Source organism: Pinus tabuliformis, chromosome Q, assembly GCF_031772625.1.
Source record: "Pinus tabuliformis cultivar Carrire ecotype Pingquan chromosome Q, CPIR1, whole genome shotgun sequence".
Lineage (NCBI taxonomy): Eukaryota > Viridiplantae > Streptophyta > Pinopsida > Pinales > Pinaceae > Pinus > Pinus tabuliformis.
The window spans coordinates 1,196,563,562-1,196,577,918 of record NC_142296.1 but is presented as its reverse complement, the minus strand read 5'-3'; the positions used below and the strand labels follow the sequence as shown (position 1 = coordinate 1,196,577,918).

General features: G+C 39.0%; 1 pseudogene; it reads right to left on the bottom strand.

Annotated features, from left to right (window-relative positions):
* Window positions 1–892: 892 nt before the first annotated feature.
* Window positions 893–1,336, bottom strand: LOC149224029 (sucrose synthase pseudogene; annotated as a pseudogene).
* Between the last annotated feature and the right edge of the window lie 13,021 nt (window positions 1,337–14,357).

Below are 14,357 nucleotides of genomic sequence, written 5' to 3'. Positions count from 1 at the left end.
ATGAATAACCCAATTCACTCTATTAGCATAAATATAATAAAAAACATGCAATAGACTAATGAGAATGGTGGATTAAGTCGAATTAGGAGGTTGAATGAGCCCAAATAATTATCCATTTTTGGGGCTCATCATCACCCCCTACTGAAAGTGTTGCTCATCCTCCGAGCAACCAATCTACCTCCTCATCTTTGATGACCTTGGTGGCCTCCCTGTCATGCCAAGCTTCTGAAGTGATGTCCTCTTCTCGGTCATGAAACCATGCTTTTCTCTCTGCTTCTTCCCACTGCCTGCTCCTTTTCCTAGAGAATTCTCAGCTTTGGGATGATTGTGCAAGTATATTCAATCAGATGGTGGCAATGGTGGTGAAAGGAGATGAAACCAGTGGAGGATGGAAAAAAAAAAAAGAGTGGTTGCATGCCTCCTCAACAGACTTCAAGCTTCAAATCCCTCTCCATAATCGATTCTGGCCTGCCCAAAGGCTCTACAGGATGTTTCTGGTAGAAATACAGAACTTCCTGTAGAAAATCCTGTAGCTTCCTGTAGAAGGTTGAACCATGACTAGATTGTGTTTGAACCCTGAAAAAATGAGTGTTCATGGAGGGGATGGATGTGAGGATGCCTGGGAACTTGGTAGGGACCCTTTTGCTTGTGTTGGGAGGCCCCCTTTCCGCATTGTGTTCCTGCAACCTGCAACAATTTCCAGGGATTAAACTTGTTTTTTTCCTCTCTGTTTCTTCCTTCTTTTTCCTTCTTGCTTTTCCTCTTGCTTTTCCAGTGGCTTTTCCTGTGATGGTTTTCCCTAGGTTTTCTTTCCCTTAGTTTCCTTACCCTTAGTTTTCTTCTCTGCCTCAATATCTTGCTTCCTCACACTCTGTTTTGGCTTGTGCACTGATCAGAATGGGAATTCGATATATGGTTTCCTCCCCCGAACATGGAGGACAATATCCCTCAAGTGTTTTTTCTTTGCAAACCATTCAACCACTCCTGTCATGTTTTTCACTCTATCGAGTCTTGCCATAGAAAAGATAATGGGCTTTTTACGGTCATTCAAAATACACATGTGTTCAGCTGTCTGTTCAGGATTGAACAAGAGTTCCTCAATTGAACCATGTAATGCAGTAAGACGATGCTGCTTCTCTGTATAAGGGAAATAACTCTGCATGTCTGCTCCAGGAGAAACAATGTTGAACTTGGGATCAAAAACATCAATTCCATGAACCACACGATAAAGACCAGGAAGGGTGAAAGCAGTGTGGCTCTCATACTGGCCAACAGTATCCTTGCTTCCAGCAATCTCTTGATATGTGCTAGTGATAATAAAATCTGCATGATTCATTGCAATTAGATCTGTACTAAACTGGAAAGAGAAATGGTATTTTTCTTCATATTTTTTCAGTATATGTCTGAATCTGAGTATTTGGTCTTCTCCAAAGCATGGGCTATGTTGCACTGAAGACAATTCCAAGCAGCAATAAGAAAACAACTTTTGAATTCATAGACAGACTTGCATTCACATTTTCCCTACCCCCTCAACACGTCGAATTCACCACCTTTTGAATTATTTGCATGGGAAAGTTATGTTCAGGCCTACCTCACTGAGAATTGCCACCCTCGACGTGAACAGTCCAAGCTTCTTCATATGCTGGGTCTCCTGTAGCGCAGCTTCCTGTAGAAACACCTGTAGAGCGCCCCTGCGCCTTTGAGTGAGCCTAATACGCAGCAGAATATCGAAGACAGGTAGAAAAACTCAGTGGAGGATGATATGTTAACCGATTGTGCACACTTCAGTTGAGGATGTGGAAATTGCAGATGAACAGCAGTTCGTGAGTTTCAGCTAAGCCGTCTTTAATTGCTGCGTGATTTGTGGTGAGGTGGCAAAAACATGTGCGCTGGCTTTTTTTGAACTGCAGTGATGTTATGAACTGCATGTCTTCTTCTATCTGTTAATCATTTGATGTCCTGTGCGCTGGAGTTCAACACGTCTACCACTGCCTATGTTTTTCAACTTCCACGTGAATGACTATACACGCATACTGCGTGATTTTTGCCTAGATGAGTGCAATTGAATATGGCTAGCTTCCTGGCTGAATCCCCCCATCTCATTCGTTCATGCAGTGCTTAGATTAGATTCATGCAATAGAGGAATAAGTTTTAGTCGCGTACCTGAAGTCAAATGGTTGCTGTGAGGTGCTTTTTGCTGTTGCATGCATCTGTTTCGATGGTTGCATGATGGCTCCTTTGTGCTATAAGCTCTTTACTATCTGATGTGTGGTTATTTTTCTTGTGCAGGTATCCTCTAGCTGGATCTAAGCTGCAGGAGTTCGTTTCCACGTTCAGATCTGCACCCTCAAGCTGCTACTGCTGAATTTTCACAGGACCAAAAATTGTTTTTGCCATTGCTCCCGAATGATAGATCAGATCGATTTGAAACTTGCTGAGCATGTTCTTATCATCATGATGCACCTCCCATAGCAAAATTGCGATCAATGGATGCACAGATTTTGAGAAAAATGGAAAATGGCTGAAGATTTCAGAGATCAATTTCTCAGAAACTGTGCATCGGAATTGGCTGAAATTGCTTGGGTAGGTTCCTATCACCCATATGCATCTCCCAATGAAACAGGTTTTGAAATGGATGCACGGATATGGAGAAAATGCAAGAATGTCTGAAGGGGATGGAGGCTGATTTCTTGGAAACCGTGCATCGGAATTGGCTGAAATTGCTCAGGCATGTTGCCATCACCCCTGTACAATTCCCCGTAAAATGGTTTTTCAAATGGATGCATTGTTTTCAAGTTAGGGCAAAAACAAATTATGTTCTATGTATTTTTTCTTCAAAGCATTCTGCAAGTTTTTGCATGGTGGAAAAGAATGAGCTTGGGCTGTGATGCAGGCAAGGAGATGATGGAGGAGGAGTTTGAAAATTGTAGGAGGACTTCTGAACCCTTGAGGAAGCTACCATGTTCGCCAAACTACTTTTTTTCAATCCATTTTTAACTTCTTGTAGTTTCTACAGGAACTTCTTGTAGAAAACACAGTTTTGAGGAAAGAAGCACAATGACATGGAAAAATTGATGGATAAGGGTGAGGTATGGAAACATGGATGCTTGCAGGCCTCATGGACATATTCCCAGCCTTCGGGTCCTCTTCGGAGATCAATTTGGCTTTTTTGTAAGCTTCCTGTAGAAGACATAGAACTTCCTGTAGAAAACACAGTTTTCATAAAAGAAGCACAATGAGGTGGGAAAGATGATGGAAAACGGTGAGGAATGGAAACATGGATGCTTGCAGGCATAACTAATAGATTCCAAGCTTTAGATCCCCTTCCAAAATCGAATCTGGCTCGCCTGAAGGTTCTACAGGATGTTTCCTGTAGAAATACAGAACTTCCTGTAGAAGGCACAAAAATTCCTTTGACCTTGTTTTGAGTGATCCTCCTGACCTGAAACGTCCTTGCTGCAACCTGCAATTATTCAATGCAAATTAGGTTTATTTTTCTTTTTTCTTTTTCTCCTTGTTTTGAAAAACAACTAGGGCGCCTCAAGAAGGTTTTCACCCTAATTGCCTGGCCTGGGTGCCTCCAAGGGAGGTTTTCACCCAGAGATCTTATTCTCTTTTCTCTTTTTTCCCAACCCATTGACCGCCTCATGGAGGTTTTCAATCAATGAGCCAATCTAAGGCGCATCCGAGGAGGTTTTCACCTTAGATTTTTATTTTTCTCTTATTTTCATTTTTTTTCTTTTTTCTTTTTTCTACCCTACCCTATTTGAAAAAAAACAAAATTCTTTTCAAGTATAAGAATACTTCCAATGGAGCCATGTGCACATCGAGATTAGAGATAAACTGATGTGGTGGCTTGAAATGCATGCTTTGACAGCTAGCTGGACTTCAGAGACCAAATGATTTGACTTTGAAGGGATCAAACACAGCTGAGGAAGAGAGTACTGCTGCAACTTAGTGACCGTCTGAAACCATATCTCAATATAGCTCTGATATCCTTGGTCCTTTTGCTGATCTGGATCATTCTCCATATCTTCTTCTTTCATGACCTTCACATCTTCCTCTTTTTGCTGACTTTTCTCTTGACTACATGGAGGGTTTGATGGTAACCATGAGGGAGCTTTCTCAATCTCTGATTCTGATCTCTTCTCTTCATCAAGTGCAGCCCATGGTGCTTTGATCTCCTCTTTTGAATCTTCTTTTGCCTTTGGTTCTTCAATGTTGTCAATATAATCTCTACTTTGCAACACTCTTCCCGAGCTATGGTGAAGATCATTGAGCTCAAGAGGAGTCACTTGGACATGTTGTGTCTCAACATTGCAATTATGTTGAGCTACTCCAATGGACAGGTTTGGAAATGGTGGTATGGGTAGCTGAGTGGGGGCATGGATTTGAGATGGATGTGGATGGGGTTGTGGTTGGGCAGGAATTTGGGGTTGCCTTGGTGGAGCAGGAGGCGATGGTTGTGGATGAGCAGGTGGTGGAGGAAAAGAAGCAGGGGGAGTGTTGTACTGGGGCATCCACCCCTGATGAGGTGCATTCCACTGAGGCTGTGGCTGAGCATAAGAGTGAAACGAATGAGCAGCTGGTTGGGCATAATATGGATCTGTGAAGGAACAAGGAGGAGGTGTGAACCAGGAAGGATGAGCAGGGGGACCCCAAGAAGGCATGAAAGTGGCTTGATAGGGGTCATAATAGGTCTCGGATGTCCCTTGCAGTTCCTGCTGGTAAGATCTAGGTCCATGTGGCCTCCTTTGGTTCATATAATAGAGTGGTTCAGTGGTTCCTTTAGCCCTCTGATAGGCAGCTTTGATTCCGGGCAAGGAAGGGCACTGATTCGTAGGATGGTCTCTTTCACAAACAAAACACACTTCTATGGAGTGCAATGGACATTCGTTCCTAGGATGCTTTCTAGTGCACCTGGGACAGAAGATGGCCAAAGCCCTCTTGGCTTCCTCTTGCTTCCTTTGGATCTGCAAGGTATCCAGTTGCATGGCAAGAAACTGCCTCATATCACTCTTGAAATCTTCGATCTGATTTGCAAATTCGTTTTTGGACAAGGTACTGCTCCCAACATTTCTATTTGTAGCCATTTTCTCCAGAGGAATGTTTTCTTCTTCTTCTTCCCTTGAGGTTCTTCAAATATGTCTTGTGGTCCACCTAAGGGTTCTTTAATCACAGCTGTCGAAGAAGAGAGAAGGTTGGCTGTGTGAAGCAGTGGGGGTGTTGTGCAATCATTTTTCTGAATTATCTCTACTCCTACAAGGCATGAAAGGAAATATTTTTGGTTGATTTTGCTTTTTCTGCTTGTACCTGCAAAACTAAAATAGATTGAACTGCAACTAACTATCTTGCTGAAATGGAAATGCGGAATTGAAATGAAAGCAGGAAAGGACTAATCTATTTTGCTCAAATGAAATTGCAGGAATGAAATGCTAGGCTATGCTTGCGGAATTGAAATGCTAATCTACGCTTGCAGAAATGAAATTGCAGAATTGAAATGCTAATCTATGAAAGCGGGAAATGCATAAATGAAATTGCATAATGGAAATGAAATAAACTACTTAGCAGAAGGTTGTAGTGGAAAATAGAAGAAAAGCAGCAATCACCAATACTCTGACGCTTCCCCGGCAATGGCGCCAAAAAGATGGTGGGCCCCAGTATTGTAGCAATAATGCTGCAACTCCTGGGACTCCCTTCTTTAATTTTATCAACCCGGTAGTTCGTAACAAACTTGGAAGCGACGGTGCTGTATGCACAAGTACTAGCTCTTTCCGCAGCTGTCACTTGGTCAGCTGGCAGAAGTCCGCTAGGGGATTAAGCCAACTTCTATGAGCTCTTAGAAGAAGCTTTTTAACTGATGGATGAAAGCTAACTCAAAGGAAGCTAATCTACTTGCGGAAAGAAACTGAAAGCCAAAAAGTAACGCAAACCCTAGCAAACCCTAATTCTACCAGCTAGTCCTACTAATGCAAAGGAGAGAATGCAAACTACTGGAAGGGATGCCATTACTTCTATGAAGGTAAAATACATGTGTCTAGACTACCTCTACCTGAAGAAAACATCTTTTTGTATTTTTGAATAAGTTATTAGAATTATCATGCATGTGCTTTTAATTGTTTTTGACTGTGCAGAGGTGGATTGGCGAGAGGAAATGCTTGGAGGAGGTCAGGAAGGCTTAGAGAGGGCCTAAGGGGTCCCTAACACCCTTCCAGAGAGTTTCACAGAGTTTGGCTATCAAGAAGCCTCATTCGTGAGCTTCTACAGGAAGTCTGCAGGGGTTCTACAGGATGTTTCAGGAATTTCTACAGGATGTTCAGAAATTTCTACAGGATGTTTAAAAATTGGATTTTGGAGGATGGGTGAGTGAGGGAAGATGCATGAATAAATATGGAGGTAGGACAGGGGTCTGAAGTGGCCCAGGGACTAGTGGATGGAGTGGTGAGAAGGTGCAGATAGCTAAGTTGGCTCAATGAAGGCTGAAACAATGATGTACAAAAACTAGGGTTATGTGAGCAAATGTGGCAAACATGAGGTAAGGATTCTAAGTAGAGGGTGGAGTGGATGGTGCTGATGGAGAATAAGCAGATGAAGGAGTGGTACAGGTGCTCTGCAAGTCGTTTTTCCAATCTGAACCAACAAAGACTTGTAAATTCAAAGACCTAGTTACGTTGACCTAATTTGCTAGCTGTCAGTGAAGAGAATGAACAGAAGTGGGACCTGCAATGAAACCATGTATTTTAACTCATGAAACTAAGCAAACGAAAGTCTGAACTTGTACCCAACTTCTACACATGAAGATCAAACACTAGTGATTGCATGGCAAAGCAAAATCAGTGTTTTTGTGGGCAGCAAAGTCATCCTAGTCACAGCTCCTGATCCCACTGAGGGAGAGGTGAAACCACAGATGTTTGATGGCCCTTTTCTTGAAGCTTTCTCTGTTAACAATTTATCAACTAAATCTGAGCATGAAAAGCTATTTTACTCATCAAAAACAACATCAATAACAAAACAAGATTTAAATCTAAATAGCAGATTTTATTCTAAGAACACAACAAAGACACATGAAAGTAAACAAAGGAGGTATTGGGCACTTGAGATGGGCCCAACCCCAAGAGCTACAGCCTCCTAAGAGAGATTTAGAGCTGGATTCATATTTATTGAGCAAGAAATGTTACATTCCAAAAACTGTCCACAAGGAGAACTTGAAAATGTGCTGAAAGCAAAGCTAATCTACTGCCTAAAAATCGAACTACAAACTAGCTAACTTCTACCTACAACATGACTAAAAAATGACTACAAAGTGACTACAAAATGACTAACTGAAATGAGGCCCTAAGCCCTCTTATTTATACAAATTGAGGACCCCAACAGTCCTCCTAAACTTTAGGGACTCGGCTACCCAAAACTTGCAGTTAACAACAGTCCTACTTGACTTGCTTGGCTGCCCTTGTGTTAATTGATTTGGTGGCCCTTGAACTCCGAGCTGATGGTGGAGAATTCGAGGTAAGGGCCCATAAATGATGGGGACACCTTCCTACAAATCCTCTCCCTTGTTCTCCCACGAATTTGGCTGCCAAGTGTTCATTTCAACCTTTGATTTTGTCTCCAAATTGACCAAAAAGGCTACACAAAGCACACATTAGACTTGTTGGCATAATGACTAACCCAATTCACTCTATTAGCATAAATATAATAAAAAACATGCAATAAACTAATGAGAATGGTGGATTAAGTCGAATTAGGAGGTTGAATGAGCCCAAATAATTATCCATTTTTGGGGCTCATCAATATGTATGGAAGACTTTGTATTCCTGGGATCAGTATGACTTCTTTTTCCAAATGACGGGTGATGGGACAGACAGAGAGAAGGTGTTGATACGAAATTTCTTGTTCAGACTTGGGAGCTGAGGAGTAACTAGTTGCAGAGTCGCACGTAGGTGAGAGGGAGTGCAAGTTACTGCCTTGACCAGATGATTGATGAGTGGGTGTGAGAGGACATTTAGCGATAAACAACTGGTGGTCTTCCTTCTAGCACCAAAAATGTTGATGGTGCTAGACTCACCAACATTCAAAGAATCTCCTCGATATGAAGTCCCAACTAGACCTCACATAGTTTGGTGTAGGAGTCACATCTGGTATGATGGCCTGGTTTCCATTATCTTAAATGTTTTCCTTAGCTCTTACTTGTCAGCACAAGAGAGTGGCCTGCTTTTTCTTCGAACAATGAGATTCGCATGTTTGGTGAGTGCTAGTGTTACTTGTGTCAAGGTTCTTTCACAGTAGAGAGAGAGAGTGGGAGTGAGTCTCCAGTCGGAAGGGAGGAAGTCCCAACTCTATCAGAGACACACAACACAATAGGACATGCATAACTTGTGGAGGATAAATCCACATGGATGCAGCAGTCACAACACACAAGGAAAGATAACACATACAACACCCAACAGGATAGTCCATGCGAGTGCGACGGTTGTTATAACAAGTTTATGTGAAAGGTTATCTCTGATGTCCACGGAGGTAACCAACATGGGAAGGACGACGTTAACAACTTATGCAACACATTTTCATAAATATATGTATTAAAACAACTAAATGATTTCAATTGTTTAACACAGGTTAATGCAACATGTATTACACGTGCTCAATTTTAATCTTACAAAAAGTTACAACACATGTGTGAATACGTGATGGCTTGTTATCAGGCTTCTAAATTAAGAAAAAGTTCCAAGACACATCAATACACCATACATCACTAACCCCATGGGTGGGGCATTGGAGCCACTACTTGTTCTTCAAAGAAAATATTATAGATTCTCAAGGCTATGTGGGAGGAGCCAAGGTGAAAAGTCCTGGCATGTAAAAATGAGGGGGTATTTATAGCCAAGGGTGAAACTGGCCCTTGTGATTGTTTGACTTCCCTCATGACTATTTAACTTTCATGAATTTTAATATTACATGCCTCTTCAAATTACAAGTGGGTCTCTTGGACTTCAACATTAAATTACATTAATTAATGAAAGTATGGCCCATTGTAGTGACATGGACAAAATGACTCATGACACGACTCGAAATGACAGTGCTAGTATGTTCATGATGTCGTTGGTGTGCATGTCGAGTTGCAGTGTTGCTGAGTGATGAATGTCCTCTTGGTGTATCACAGCTTCACCTCCACATGGCGAAGTGTGAGGAATCTTTGATGGTCATTGGTTTTCGCTTGATGTTGCATGTGCATGTTTCTCGCTTGCTTGTATTTTGGCATGCTTGAGATCCTCATTTGTTCGCGAAAAATTCTCCTCGCATGTTCGTTCATTCGTGAAGAATTCTCCTTACATGCATCATCCATTTGTTCATTCACAAACACATCCTCTTGCATGTACTCTCCTTGTTCATCCCATCTGTCGTTGCATCATGTTTGTTCATGTACCTGTATCTGTAGTCACTCATAACGAGATGAAATTAAATCCATAAACCTCCTAGTCTACCGTGATACATGGTCGCTTGCTTTCGGATGCAGGTGATTGGGAGAGAGGACAAGGCTGCAAAACTATGTGAGGCAAGTTTCAAGCATGGATGCGAGCTCTGGGCACTGCTTATGAAAATTGTGTAGAGGTCACTGGGGGGCTGAGATGGACAATCTAGATCAGTAGTGACTGTCTGCGGGATCTGTCTCGACTGGAGAGAATATTTGCGCAATTTCTGGAGGGAAGCAATTCGGGCAGTAGAGGGCCTTGGTAGCAAAAACTGCACAATTCCTAGAGGGAGCTGGCTATGAGCTTCAGGAGCCTTGGCAGCAAAAACTATACAATTCCTGGAGGGAGCTGGCAGCGGGTTACAGGATGACTTGGCAGCAAAAACTGCCCAACTCGTGAAGGGAGCTGGCAACGGACTACAAGGTTGCTAGAGACACAAATTGCACAATTGTTGGGAGGATGACCTACCAAACACCTCTGCGTAGTTTCTAAGTTAAGCGGGATGTTGGGCTGCTGAAGGGTTTGTTCAGAAATCTGCGCATTTTTTTGGGTGAGCATCCAGCCGGCTGACAAGGTGGCTGTCTGGAAAAACTACGCAATTCTTGGAGGGACACAGGGATGAGCACTTGGTGTCTGTCTGGCATGTTTGCACAAAACAATGTAAACTTTGAAACGGGAACTGATACTGTTACCCGTTTCGTAGAAATAGCAAAAAAGTGACCTGATTTTGAAAAGGGGTGATGCAGAACGAACATGTTTTTTTTAGATCATAGTTTTTGGCACTTTAATTTTTTTATGTACATTACGTTTTAGAATCATTTTAGAATGGTAGTGATTGTCATGTTGATTTAAAAAAGTGAGTATTCTGCATCACCCCCTTTTTTTAAAAGACCTGTTTTTTGGCTTTAAATTTTCTAATGTATAAAATGTAAATAATTATTTTGTAAATTTGATCATTTTTGAAGTGGTCGTTTTCTTCACGTTTTCTTGTTTTTTGTTTTAATTTTAACTTTTTTTTTAATGAGGTTTTTATTGTTTTGCATTTTTAAATTAGGAGGTCGATATTTAGAATTTTCGATATTCTACATATTTATACATCCTTAATTAATTTTTCAATCCACATGAAATAATTGTTTCTGAAAAACAATATTTTTTAACAATGAACATAAAAATAACCATTTTTAACATAAATATAGCTAAAAAACTACACGTTTTGATAATTTTTTGGTAGAATTGACATGTCAAAATCACAATTTTTACACGAAAATTTTAACTAAAAATGGTTAAATAATAGTTTTTTTTTATGAATTTCATGTTAAAAAAATAATAATAATAACTTTTTTTTCAAAAAATAATGATTAACTTAAAAATTAATGCGAAAATCACATCTTAGAAATATTGAACGCATAACAACCTTAATTGAGTGTTTATTCTTTTCATAAAATGTCAAAGTCAAAACATTGCAAAGCTTTATTTCCAAGCATAACTTAAATTTAATCAACAATGTCACGTAATCCAAACTCTTCGTCCTCTAGGGTTTCATCATTGTCTTCTTCCACAATATTTTCTGCTTCCTTTTGCTCATTTTCCTCTTCTAATGGATCTTTGATGTCTGCGAATCTCCCAATGTATGTCTTTCCAAACATTCCATGTAATGGTGGGCGGGGTTCCTTTACCTTTTTTGCCACACATGATTCACTAAAGTCCCCTTTCTTCAACCCAATTTCTTGCATTGCATCTGGAAGAAATTGAAAAGCATAATTCTTTGTTGAATGAAAGGCTGAAATGTTTAAAATTTTTCTTGAATAACTATTTCAAATAACCATTTATGAAAAGATGTTAATGCAAGCACATAGAACCAATAAATAAGATTTCAAAGATGCAAGAGAATGTTATTGCCTAGTGGACAAATATCTAGTCTCTCTACAAACAAGCTACACCAAAACCATAAAAAAAAACTAAGCAAGTTATTAAACCTTCCTAATTTTAGTTTATTAAGCATAGGTCACTATGTGTTAAATATCATAGTCTAAAAATAAAATAAGTAACTTGCACCTCAAACTTACATTGAAAAGAAACATTAATACAAATGATCCAATTTCAATTGAGAACAATAGTTTATTATGAGGAAAACAAAAAGAAAAAACCCTTCTAATTCTAATTGAAACAAAGAGAAAATTTCAATATAAAAAACTCAACACCCATATCTAGATACATTATCACCGCATCTCTTTGACTACAAATCAAGCACTGGAGAAAATTTTTAATATAAAAACCTGAGCATCCATATATAGATACATCAACACCCCATCTTTTTGAGTAAAAATCAAGCACTCCTCTTTGTACATTAAAAAGGAGGGATGAATCAATCTATCTTGGTTTATGAGGAGCAATGAAAGGAATTTTTTTTGTAATCTTCTAGTTTAGATCAACTAAATAAAAAGGTGTAATAACTAATCATTTAGTTTGGGTTGTTGTTTCTAAAAGGGTATGGCCCAAAGCTTAATTATGTCCAATGTCACTTCATAATCTAATGATATGTAAGAAAGATCTCTTCCACTTGAATTAATAAGACACTAGAAACCTCACGTACTCAAAACAAACCTATTGAAAACCAATTTGATTCAATAGACCTAATCAAAACAAACATACAAGAGAATGTAAAAATGAACATTTGAGTATACTCAAATCTTGAAATTTGTGATCCCAATTCATAATTCTTTATTTATTTCTATCTCATCATACGTTAATTATTTTAGCAAAAGAAAAAGACACCTACATTTCTATCTTATTCGGAGTTCATTATTTTGGAAAAGAGAAAGAAACCTATGTGTTCATCTAGAACATGGAGAAGAGGTAAACCGTGTTAGATTGTCTCTTTTTCTTTCACAATACACACCAATAACCACTCTTTTTAGCTTGCCAATATTATTTAGCATCAAAAAATATCTGACAATGGAAGATTGGCAAATATTGTGTCATACACAATGATTGGAAAATATTGCGTCATACCCAATGAAAAACAGGATGGGAAGAAAAGAAATAGATGTGGCAGATCCATGGGTGAAAAAGAAAAGTCATAAATACTAAACATATTGCAGATTTTTATAACTTCTTGCAAACCTGGCATAGATGCCTAATCTATGCATCATGAATAAGAGATTTGGATAGGTTATAATTCTAAGCTTAATAGAATTGTCAAAACTTGTGACTTTACAAACTCCTTTTTGTTTGGGCACAAGAAGGTCCTATAAAACCACAAGCACTTCTACCTTATTATTCATGATGATGCCAAAATCAATAAACATATTATAAACCTTATGTCACCTCCTCAACGCCCATGCCACTTTTATAAAATAAAATGTATTTATCATTCTACTCAACATTCATTTTTATCAAAATTCAATATTTTCACAAACATGAAATCACTTTAAAACATTTTATACCAATTTTATTAGTCACTCAGCTGGGAGAATTGTCCACACCGCTGATTTGATTTGACCGTGTAAAAAATCATTTTTATATAACTAAAATAACCTAGCAAATTCAGTAAAACCATTTGAAAAGCTTTGAATTTGTCAATACAAAATAAGATTAAATACACTATTAAGAAGGAATTTTATTGACATCTTAGCCAAATATTTATGGTGAAGATAATGTGATTGATTACAAATTTGTGTCATATATACTGGTATTTTTTTAGATTTAAAACAAAGTGATATTAGGAGCATGATTTTCAAATTACAATTTCCCTCTCTCAGGTTACCATTCAAAATATGATGGATTCCATGATATCATAAGATGATTTCAGGGTGTTTCAATGAAATGAAGATTTTTCTTTTCAATTTTGGTAATTATATTTGTTTTTATTAAATTTTATTTAACTATAATGATATGTTATAGTTTTTAATTTATTTTAGAAAATTGAATATGACTTAAAATTGCGATATTGTGTGGAAGTTTGACATTTTAATAAATTTAAATAGAGAACACCCCCTTCAAAGGGTTGGACTGTTGTTCCATGGGAATTTTTCGATGACTTAGTCTACCAAAACGATTACTAGAGATATGACTATAAACCCCCACATATACAAAAATACTTTAGCTAATAAAGCGGTGAGCACAGCAAAGATCTTTTCATACCTGCACTCTTTAGTGATAAGAAAACATCACAGATTTGTGAAAGCCCATTTCCTTGGGAATCTAAAACATTACATATGAGTTCAATACCATGTGTTTCAAAATTCGACATTGTTTTTATAAAGTTAACAAAATAATTAAAATAGCAAATGGGGCAATTCGTAGCAGATGGGGGCGATTCTGAGAATCGCCGGGTGGTGGTCGATTCTCAGAATCGACCCGCCACCACCCCGCCACCACCACTGGTGGCGGGGTGGTGGCGGGTCGATTCTGAGAATCGACCCACCACCCGGCTATTCTCAGAATTTCAAAACCCAAAGCTTTTCAAATGGTTTTACTGAATTTGCTAGGTTATTTAGTTATATAAAAATGGTTTTTTACAAGGTCAAATCAAATCAGTGGTGTGGACAGTTCTTCCAGCTAAGTGACTAATAAAATCGTTTTTCATTATCAGGAGAACAACATATTCATAAACCACCCCCAGGTCACGCAAGTGTCTGCATGCCCTAGCCAGTGTAACCTGGAAATGCGTCCCCAAAGCTGAGTAACAGGACTGCCGAGAGTATAAATTTGTCAATGCAACGAATTATGCTGGCACGCAGTTATTCGACAAGCAATAGAGTTGGAGTACCAACTGGTTTTCAAATCAATTTCAAGGCTTCTGAGGGGGAACACTCTGGGTCCCTCAATTTTCAGAATTGAAGTTATGGATGCATACCAGAGCTGCAGCCCTTATTAATTGAAGTT